A 12,068-nucleotide genomic window follows, 5' to 3' on the forward strand; every position below is an offset into this window, starting at 1 on the left:
ATTTGGTTTTCATATATATGGTGGTTTCTCTATGCATACTAGTACGATCGAGGCCACCTCTCACTCTCTTTTCTCTCTCTCTATCTCTAAGTGCATGCAATTACAGGAGACACTATTGAAAATAGCCGATCAAAGAGTTTGCGACACGTGTCAAGCATGGGAGTGGATACCTCCCCCTTTTATAATAGTATAGATATTTATATTTAGAGGGAAGGTTTGTGCAAGAAACCTTTATTTTCCTCATGTATGAAATCTGTCACATAAGGGACCCGACATGGAAAGGGGGTTACTATTTTGACTTACGCTCTCCCTCTTCCACTAATTGTGCAGTTGGATAAACAGAAGTTACCCCTACCTCTTGTGCGCACTCCATGTGTCTGAGCATAGATCAATCGCATCCATCAAACCATTGGAAATCTAAAGAATATTATGAGGAGGGGGCACCATGTGTTTGCTTTTAGGGTACTTTTGAGCCTTTTATGGAGTTATGATGCAACTTTTGAACCCAACAAAAAAGCACTAGTTATTGAATAAATCAATAAGGGAACTGTTGACTAGTACTTTTTTGCTCTTATCGCCGTTATTCCTTACAACTATTGTTGAATGGACAGCTGAACGGCATGCATGTATAGGGTCTACATAAGCACATGGATTGCACTGAATAAAGTGAAAAATTGGAAACAAACTTGGCAAGCTCTAGGTAAGCAACATTATCAGTTGTCCCTCAAAGGGCATTGTATGCCATGAGGAATTGTACGCTTCATCGTTCCATTTGAACCGCAAAAGAAGAGGATAACAATGTGAAGATTGCAAATTGCAAAAAAGACAAACACCACCAATGGTAACCTAGCATATTTGATAATGATACAAAAAAGGATTATATGTGGCACATAATTATGAGTGTGCATGTGTATCTCCAATGCTCTCTCTCTCTCTCTCTCTATATATATATATATATACACACACACACACACACACACACACACACACACATGCGCAAACACACAATCTCTCTTCTTTTGTTCGTACACATCAATGTAGGCCTAGTGTACATGCATCACCCAATGCGGTACAAAGGGGACTTGCAAAATAGAATTCATCATCTAAGGCATTAGGTGAGCATGTCCTTCTAGCTCTCCCACCCTTTTCAAACCATGCACAAATACTAAAGATAGAGAGTCGTAGTCTTGATTGCCACCTATTCTCTTATGCATACAACCCTTCTCGAAAATAACCTACCCGATAACAACTTTTTGGCCTACTAAAGGCCTTGGTGCCCGAACCCAAAGGGTGAAGGTCGTTCAATTTTGTTAGTTAGACAAGTGTTCATAAAGCTCGATCCTCTATAAAGCCTAAATTCACTTTTTGGACATGCTCAAAAATGACTTAACAAAACAAACGATTAAACAAGTAGGCCCGATCAATTTTGCAAAGTGGTGTATTCGTAAGAAATATATGGATATAATTTTGGGTTTATTTTTTGGACTATATAAGGAGTCCTTACTAAAGGGACAATTGACAAGGAGAAACAATGGATTCACGCACTAAGTTGTCTAGAACACTCAAGAGAGTAGGAGTATCGTCAATCTATTTCTGTGTACAGTCCTTACTAGAACCCTAGTCCCCTCAAGGCAGAAGTAGTGCTTGTGGAAAGTTGTATTCTTTTTGGACTACATAAGTAGTCCTTAGTAAAGGGTGGATTTTTCGGTGCAAATCTGGACCATTGGAAAAAGCTTGCCGATTAATACCTCATGACAAGTTAATGATAATAAACTTTATTTTAAATTATTTCTTTTAAGCACTTGTGAGAGAGTGCTGACATTTGCGTAACTCTCTTTAAAGAGAGGCATTGAGTATTCTGTCAAACATTATTTTCTATGCTTTTGTAATACACTAGTAAAACGGCGCCGCCTTCGGCAGCGGCATGGCCTCTATTACCCTCGCTCTTTGCTCTTGGCAAATTGCATAAAAACAGATGAACATTTACCCTCTCTTTCTCTCTCTCTCTCTCTCTCTCTCTCTTTGTTTGTTGAAGTCTACACCACCGAAGGAGTTGAAATCTAGTATAGCCACCCTCTTCTGGTGCCCCCCCCCCCCCCCCCCCCCCCCCCCCCCCCCCCCCCCCCCCCCCCCCCCCCCCCCCCCCCTCTGAAATCTAGTATAGCCGCCGAAGGAGTCTCTCTTTGGTGCCCCCTCTCTCTCCCTCTCTCCCTCTCTCTCTCTCTCTCTCTCTCTCTCTCTCTCTCTCTCTCTCTCTCTCTCTCTCTCTCGCAGTCATCAGAGCTATATGGCCCTCTTTCATCAGTCCTCCTTCAAATTTAAAATGTAGAGGTAAATCTCAAAATTTGTAGGTGGGATTACACTAAACCTTGGTGTTTTTTGAGAATTTTCCTTTATCTATATACTGGGTGGATTCTCTCTCTCTCTCTCTCTCTCTCTCTCTCTCTCTCTCTCTCTTTGTTGTCCATGTACTGGGCTCTCTCTCTCTCTAGCTAGAGAGAGAGAGAGCTCTGTCTCTCTCTCCTTTCCTCTCTCTCTCTCTCTTGATGAGAGAGAGAGAGAGCGGTACTATATGTGTTTGAAATTTATAAGATGGACAACATTTGAATCTTTGCAAGTTCACATGAAAACCTTTATGCAGCAACCTAAACAAAAGTCATCACAACATATTTTCAAACTAACTTTGCACTATCATATATAGAGTAAGTGATATTTCCCATGTCAAACAATATAACATGCGTAGAGACTTAAGATTTATATGCTCAAAAGCGTAGCCTATGACATGCACTGCTGCGGTATCGAACCACCCATGGCCCACGATGTAAAACACATCTACCAATCAGTGGAGGAAGAGATCCTAACACAAAAACACGTAGGAACCAAGCACCGAGACTAAGATTCTGAGCAAACATAGCATGAATTGAATGGGTTCTGCCTAACTCTGCAATGGTGACACGTGCTCTGAATCCTCTCTGAATAGCAACTTGAATGTAGCACAACAAGCTCGGATCATATGAAGCATGATATATACCCACCATCAAGAATTCTGGGTAATATTGTGATCTATAGCCAAACAAAAAGCTATTAATATAGATAGATATTTTTATACACAAAAGCTATTACTTTACTATATCAACATCAACATTGCTACCTTGCTACATCCAAGTCCTCGAGTAGATGAATCACCTGCATGGCTGTGATTGGACCCCTCCATAATGGTGGATCTAATACATAATCGTTGACTGTGAGATTTAAATTCTTTAAAGTATCGAAATGTCACAAACACACATATACAATATTTTACCTTGGACGTGTTGAGGTCGTCTCCCTAGTGTGTAAGTCACAGAGGCGTTAGGATCCATCTTCATTCATACATACACAACAAAGGATTAGAAATTCATCAAAAAGCACATGAATCATAAATCTAGCAGTACTAATAAATCTTAGTCAATTGTTTTAGCGAATATACCTTGCTTGAGGCTACTCCATGTTTCATAAGAAGATACTAAGCTTATAAATGACAAAGAAATAGTCTCTCTATCGCTTCTTACGAGAGTCACCGTGCTTTTTTATTGGATGAAACATATCCAACCACATTAAGCCCCATGGCAAGGGGGTAGGTCAATTGCAACACCGCTTTGTAGACAATGTTAGAAGTGTATGTTCTTTGATCTCCATGTCTACTAAATCTTGTTAAGTGACTATCACCAACCACAACCTTGATGGCAGAAGAAGATCTCACACGAGACATTGCCACATACAGTTGACCATGGGTGAAAACAGGTGTTGGGAGATACAATCCAAGAACTCCCAATGTTTGGCCTTGTGCCTTGTTGATTGTCATCCCAAAAGCATAACGTAGGGGAAATTGGCGGCGTCTCAAGTCAAAAGAGAGACCTTCTCTAGATCCCATGAGAAAATCAATCCTTGGAATGAACACTGCATTTCCTGCATGTGACCCTGTAATGATTTCTACTTCAATCACTTTGCCTGGAATTGCTTACAAATGAAGCGTGTCCCATTACAAAGACCACTTCTTGGATCCAAATTGCAAAGCAACATAACCGGGGCATTCTGTTTCAATTCTAAAACATGCGGTGGAAAACCTCCCCCAAGATCTAAACTATTTACAAACTCAATTGTGAACAATATGCTATCACAATTTGATTCACACACTAAGTGTAAGGTCTCCGACCCGAGCTAAAAGTGTTAACACCATTGTACCATGAAACAATCATAATAGAAAAAGTTACTATTTTTAGCAATTTTCCAAAATCTGTCGGTCGATGCCATGATGTTTAGAATGTCATAAAGCTTCCAAAATAATTTTTGTGGAAAATTTCCAAAAATAGTAACTTTTTGGTCACCCGACCCGTCAGTTTTGACCGTCTCAAAAAACTGCACCCGTACCCCAAATTTGAAAAAAATGCATTTTTGGACGCCGGGGGCTGAATATGGCAGGTACCCAGGTTACTACACCTTATTTAGAGCTTACTATAGCAAGTTCCGGCATTAAATTCTGATTCGTATTGGCCGTCTTAAGTTAAAATTAAATTTGTCTAAAGTTGTGCAGGGAGGCACCGGGACTTGGGGGTTGTGTGGGAACTGGCTCCAGGCCATTGCAGACTGAGTTTGGTAGTAAGAGGGCACCCTCACACACTCACAGGGCTCGTGGGCTACTTTCCATGCAAGAGAGAGAGAGAGAGAGACTAAGTGAGCTCTTGAGCAGGTTGGGACACTTGGTAAGTATGCAACTAGAGCTGCCATGCATGAAGTGAGTACTCCTCCAGATGCATATAGCAGGCAAATTCAAATTTTTCAGCTTGTGAGCCTATATAAGAGCATTCTCACACACACACAAGCACACATATATGCTCACACACACATTCAGTATACACACACACACACACACCTTGGGGAGGTGCTGCCGGCACACATAGCCTTTGGAGAAGGAGCAAAAGACAGAAGTGATGCCCAATTCTTGCCACAAGAAGCTCTGTTGGATCAGCAAATTGATTCAAATTCAGCCCAGACGACGGTAACATAAAGCTAATTTCACGTTATGTTATAATTCCTTCTATGGTTCTCATAATTCCGCTGCTATCATGCATATCTTGATTGATCTATGAAGTCTGATGCCAAGAGTAGCAAGAAAAAATGGAGTCACAAAAAGAGGCTAGAATCTCAAAGTTCACCATCCTCAATGACTCTCTAAAGGAAGCATCCACATACATAGAAAATGAAATACTGGAGCTTGAAGGTGCCACGGTTTACGACGCTGTCTACAAATGTGCAAGAAGGCAAGATGAGAGTTAGATACTAGAAGGTAATAATCGATTTTACTCCTCTTACTGAATAAGAATTCCTTCTCATTAAAGATGGAGGAAATGAAAAAACTTGCTAGTATAAGGTATAGTTACAACATTGGAAGGGTTAAAAGTCTTGAAAAATGTAGTATGCATAATCACAGTTAAATTTATCATTAGACACTCTCTAAATTGCTATATGATTATTCCATTGCACATTCTTAGTTCTAATTGTCAATTATGCAAACAACTGACCTCTCCTAATCATAGATTAATGTATGATTAGCAATAAGAGAATTATCCACTAAGTCATTAGAGTAATTAAATGATAGAATCAAGCCAGCAATGTGATAAAGTTAGCCTATTTCATTCTATTACCACACAATGTTTATATAGCTATGTTTAGATTCAATTTGTTCAAATATTAGGATCTAATTAGTGTAATTAATTCCACAATTAATCCACTAGGAAAAAGGAATCCTTTCACCTATGCATGCGGTAACTGCAAATCTCTACTTGCATTAGAAAGTGATTAAGCATGCTTAATTTATCTCTAGTAAATAGATCAAGTAGAAATCTAAAATTCTTAATTACCTAGGCCAAATAATTAAACTTAGGGCCAATTCCCATTACACGTATAGGCTATGAGAAATCTCTATGTCTTGAAGTAATCAAACCTCTCGTATAAAGGAGTTTGCTTATTGAAACTAATCCGTCATTTTGGTCATATGTGCTCTCGAATATTAGCTCTCTTTTTCCAAGTTGTCAATTTAAGTAGTGAGTATAATATGGCCCCGGTAAAGAGAACTCGTTTTGGTGATTCCCACGACCACGAGGCTGGGACAAGCAATGCACATGGGAAGGGAAAAGCCCATGGTCGACCAAGTACCGGCCAACTCACGGAGCAATGACGAGGAAATTGTGGAGGTAGGTCACATTTTAATTCAAGTTTTTCTCAATTGAACATTGCATTCGATAAGTTAGGAAAGAACATATCCCTAAACATGTTGGAGAAATCCAATGGAGATCACGGAATTTGAATTGAAATATATTTTCATTTCCAAGAAGGAAAGAATGATTGTTTGATAAACTGTTTGAGATAGGAAAGAATGTTTGCCAGGGAAAATTTAGCTCGGCCTGTGCATTTCTATTTCCAATTTTGATACTAGTCTGAACCCCCTCCTGATCACACAGGGGGAAGAGTTCCTGGTTAAGGGCTCTTGAATCCACTACTATTGGTTAAGCGGTGGATATCGACCGACTGCTGGTTAAGTGGTGGAAGTCCACGACTACTAGTTAGCGGTGGACAACCTAGTTGTATGGTCAACTAGGCGACAACGGGTGGAGTAAACACTCGCTGGGGGATTTCCTGCCTCCATAGCATTGGAACTTTAAATGAAGGATTTTTTGAGTGAATTTTTCTAAAATTACTATCTTGGTGCCGCTTTGCAATACTGGTTGAAGGGCTGTATTAAAGAACTTGTGAATCGGAAAAATAAACAAAGAACTTATATGTTGAACAACCATTGTGGTAGTAATTAGGTAACAAAGGAAGTGTGAGTATGGGGTGGAAAGTGGGGGCTTGGCTCGGGTTTCCAATGCCTATGAGAAGGGTGGTCCCGATTGGTCGGGAACTCTCCGTCCCCATAGTACTAAAAATTGACGCTAGTATTACTCATTTCCCCAAGAGCGGCGAAGTCTCAACTGTACGTGCCTCGGATAGCTTATATGGGGAAAAAGGCACTCGAGACTTGTCTCCTCTTGGAAGGTGGGTTTTATGAACGATAATTGATTAGACACGCTTCCCCTTCGAGGTGAAACTAGATTTCGATGCTAGTAGGCTCGAACTTGATTCACTTGGTATGAGAGATTGTCCGGTAGTTGAACCCAAAACCACGTTATTTGTTTCCGCTGTAGATCTAGTGGCCATCAGGTTTACCATCAGGTCCGTCGTTTGAGATGACGAGGTGGGGACCTGACACCTGGTATCAGAGCTATAGGTTTACGAACTGGAAAATTATGTTGTTTGAAATTTAAAAAAATAAGGGATAGTAGGATAGCTCGTACTCAAAGCTTGAGCATAATGTTTCCCATAATAATGACATTGGATTTGTCTAGTGGATAGTCTCCTGAGTGATGTTAAAGAGTTTTACTCGTTGAGCTTGTTGGGATTCAGTGGGTTCCACATGATGTTTTTTGAGAAGTCGTTGGTGTGACTAGTGTTGCGGACAAATAGCCTTGATGCACATAAAGTTCTAAGTATGGATCAGAGCTCTCACGTAAAGTCTTTACCATTATTTATCGGACAATTTTGGATGTATTCAATGGAATTTAAACTAATGGTGGAATGGTTAGATCCTTTGTGATAGCTGTACAGATTAAGTAGGCTGGTTAAGCCCAAAAAGTTGAATTTCTTCTTGAGTGTGGAAAATCCTAGGTTCATTTGAGAAGAGTGCTATAGTAATGAGTTTGATACTATTGGATAGGTACCGTCTACTGCGCTATATAACGCCGTTCAGGAGAAAAAGATTCTCCTTAAGCAAGCTCAACCTCCAACCTTTAAAGACGAAGGGGTTAATGAGGAGAGAGATGCGGAAGTACGGATGGAGGCTATGGATCACTATTTTGAAGCTGTGGGAATCCCACCCGTGAATCAAACCATGATTGCGATGTTCCGCTTGTCTGGAGATTCCTAGATCTGGTGGAAACAACATTGCAGGGACTTGGATATCAAGGGATCTTCCCAGTCATGGGAAGACCTCAAGGCTGCTGTGATGGAGCGATACTTACCACCCGCTCACAAAGCCTTGAAGATGAATGAGTTTTTCTCACTTCGACACAACTGACTTCTTCCGTCGAAGAATACTACTGGAAGCTCGTCACACTTCGGAGATATGCTCCTAGGATGACATTGGAATAGCAAGTAGCACGATTCTGCCAAGGACTCATCAACCTCTTGAACAACCGACTAGAAGCTCTCAGGCCAGCAACTCTGCAAGATGCCTTGCTAAGGACCAAACCGTTAGCTAAAGAGATTCAGAGAACTACCCAAGATAGTCAATACTATTTGTCAAAGAGGGCCAAGCCAGACAACTGGAGTAACAGACCAATCAACCCTGCATACGACCATCGTCCGGCAGTAGATACTACGGTAGCTACCGAGTTTTCCAATATAAGATGCTTTGAGTGCCAGGAGTATGGACATTACAAAAGACGATATCTAAAAAGGATTTCCCAAACATCCGGTGCTAATAATGTACCTCTGAACGTCAACAGGCGAGGTCAACCAAACGGAAGAGGAGGCCGAGGAAGAGGAAACATAGGACAAGGAAGCGGAGCTTTCGCTAATGCCGCAGTGAGACAACCAACTGTGGGTGACGAAGCTGATGAGAGAGAAGCTCTGTATGCTGCAACTGCTAATCCTAGTGAGCAATAATTCAAGCACCAGGATCTCATTAAAGTTCAACAAAATAAGACGCATAAAGCTAAAGACTATTCTATTATCAAAGGATGTCTTTACTTTAGACAAAGGATATATGTACCTAAGTAGTTAGCATAGAGTTTATCCAGATGTATTCTTGAGATGAGGACATCTCAATTTTTTTTCACGTTGGGAAGGATGTAAGGTCTCCGACCCCGAGCTAAAAGAACATCATTGTACCATGAAACAATCATAAATAGAAAAAGTTACTATTTTTAGCAATTTTCCAAAATCTGCCGATGCCATGATGTTTAGAATGTCATAAAGATTCCAAAAGTGAATTAAAATAATTTTTGTGGATTTTTCTTTTAAATAGTAAGTTTTTGGTCACCCGATCCGTCAGTTTTGACCGTCTCGAAAAACTGCACCTATATCCCAAATTTGAAAAAAAAATGCATTTTCGGACGCCGGAGGCTACTAAATATGGCAGGTACCCAGGTTAATACACCTTAGTTAGAGCTTAGTATAGCCAGTTCCGGTATTAAATTATGATTCGTATTGCCCGTCTTAGGTTAAAATTAAATTTATCTAAAGTTGTGCAGGAAGGCACCGGGACTCGAGGGCTGTGTGGGAACTGGCTTTAGGTAACTGCAGACTGAGTTTGGCAGTAAGAGGGCGCCCTCACACACTCACAAGGCTCGTGGGATACTTTCCATCCAAGAGAGAGAGAGAATAAGTGAGCTCTTGAGCAGGTTGGGACACTTGGTAAGTATGTAACTAGAGCTGCCATGCATGAAGTGAGTACTCCTCCAGATGCATATAGCAGGCGAATTCAAAATTTTCAGCTTGTGAGCCTATATAAGAGCATGCTCACACACATACAAGCACATGTATATGCTCACACACACATTCAGTATACACACACACACACCTTGGGGAGGTACTACCGGCACACATAGCCTTTGAAGAAGGAGCAAAAGACGGAAGTGCTGCCCAATTCTCGCCACAAGAAGCTCCTTTGGATCAGAAAATTGATTCAAATTCAGCCCAGACTACGGTAACATAAAGCAAATTTCGCGTTATGTTATAATTCCTTCTATGGTTCTCATAATTCCGCTGCTAGTATGTATAATCACAGTTATATTTCTCATTAGACACTCTCTAAATTGCTATATGATTATTCCATTGCACATTCTTAATTCTAATTGTCCATTATGCAAACAACTGACCTCTCCTAATCATAGATTAATGTATGATTAGCAATAAGAGAATTATCCACTAAGTCATTATAGTTAATGAATGATAGAATCAAGCTAGCAATGTGATAAAGTTAGTCTATTTCATTCTATTACCACACACACAATGTTTATATAGCTATGTTTAGATTCAATTTGTTCAAATGTTAGGATGTAATTAGTGTAATTAATTCCACAATTAATCCACTAGGAAAAAGGAATCCTCTCACCTATGCATATGGTAAATCTGCAAATCTCTACTTGCATTAGGAAGGGATTAAGCATGCCTAATTCATCTCTAGTAAATAGATCAAGTAGAAATGTGAAATTTTTAATTACCTAGGCCAAATAATTAACCTTAGGGCAAATTCCCATAGAACAAGTAAGGGGCTATCAGAAATCTCTATGTCTTGAAGTAATCAAACCTCTCGTATAAAGGAGTTTGCTTATTGAAACTAATCCGTCATTTTGGTCGTATGTGCTCGCGAATATTAGCTCTCTTTTTCCAAGTTGTCAATTTAAGTAGTGAGTATAATATGGCCCCGGTAAAGAGAACTCGTTTCGGTGGTTCCCACGACCACGAGGTTGGGACACGCAACACACATGGGAAGGGAAAAGTTTGCATGGTCGACCAAGTACCGGCCAACTCACGGAGGAATGACGAGGAAATTGTGGAGGTAGGTCACATTTTAATTCAAGTTTTGCTCAATTTAGCATTGCATTCGATAACTTAGGAAAGAACATATCCCTAAACATGTTGGAGAAATCCAACGGAGATCACGGCATTTGAATTGAAATATATTTTAATTTCCAAGTAGAAAAGAATGATTGTTGGATATACTGTTTGAGATAGGAAATAATGTTTGCTAAGGAAAATTTAGCTCGGCCTGTTCATTTCTATTTCCAATGTTGATACTAGTCCGAACCCCCTCTTGATCATAGGGGCAGAGTTCTTGGTTAAGGGCTCTTGAATCCACGACTGCTGGTTAGTTTTTGAGTGAATTTTTACTAGAATTACTGTTTTGGTGCCGCTTTGTAATACTGGTTGAAGGGCTGTATTAAAGAACTTGTGAATCGGAAAAATAAACAAAGAACTTATATGTTGAACAACCATTGTGGTAGTAATTAGGTAACAAAGGAAGTGTGAGTATGGGGTGGAAAGTGGGGGCTTGGCTTGAGCTGCCAATGCCTATGAGAAGGGTGGTCCCGATTGGTCGGGAACTCTCCGTCCCCATAGTACTACAATTGATGCTAGTATTACTCATTGCCCCAAGAGCGGCGAAGTCTTAAGTGTACGTGCCTTTGAAAGCTATGGGGAAAAAGGGACTCAAGACTTCTCTCCTCTTGGAAGGTGGGTTTTATGACTGATAATTGATTAGACACGCTTCCCCTGCGAGTTGGAACTAGATCTCGATGCTAGTAGGCTCGAACTCGATTCACTTGGTGATGAGAGATTGTCCGCTAGTTGAACCCAAAACCACATTGTTTGTTTCTGCTGTAGATCTAGTGGCCATCAGGTTTACCATTAGATTTGTCGTTTGAGACAACGGGGTGGGGACCTCACACTAAGTCTGCACTGACATATTCTTTATAAGTACTAGGAAATTGCTGCAATCCCAAATTGTTTATAGCATCCACCTCCTTGTTCTGTGGAACCGAAATTGCTCTATCCTTGAAAAAGGTTGCATGGCAAGAGAGTGTTTCAAGGTCTCTATATATGCAAGCAACCAATGGTTGAAAAGTATTTTGTGGTATCATCATGCAGGCCGACAAAGCCACATTATCAAGTATGTCCCCATCACAAACATCGCCATTACCAATATCAAGTGTCCATTGCACAAACTCTCTTTCAATAACATTAGTGAAACAATTGACCACTCGCATATTATGTGTTAGATGCATGATTTTTGTACTTTGCCAAATGTATGAGTGGCACAAAGATGCATTAACAATATCTGATCTTCCTCCTTTACGCACAACAGGTAATATTTGTCTGAAATCACCACCAAGGAGGAGAACCTTTCCACCAAACAACATGTCATTTTGAATGACATCTCTTATTGTCTTATCAAGAGCCTCAAAAGCGTGTCTATGAGCCATGGGGGC

Source organism: Adiantum capillus-veneris, chromosome 25 (assembly GCF_014529385.1).
Source record: "Adiantum capillus-veneris isolate H3 chromosome 25, ASM1452938v2, whole genome shotgun sequence".
Classification (NCBI taxonomy): Eukaryota; Viridiplantae; Streptophyta; class Polypodiopsida; order Polypodiales; family Pteridaceae; genus Adiantum; species Adiantum capillus-veneris.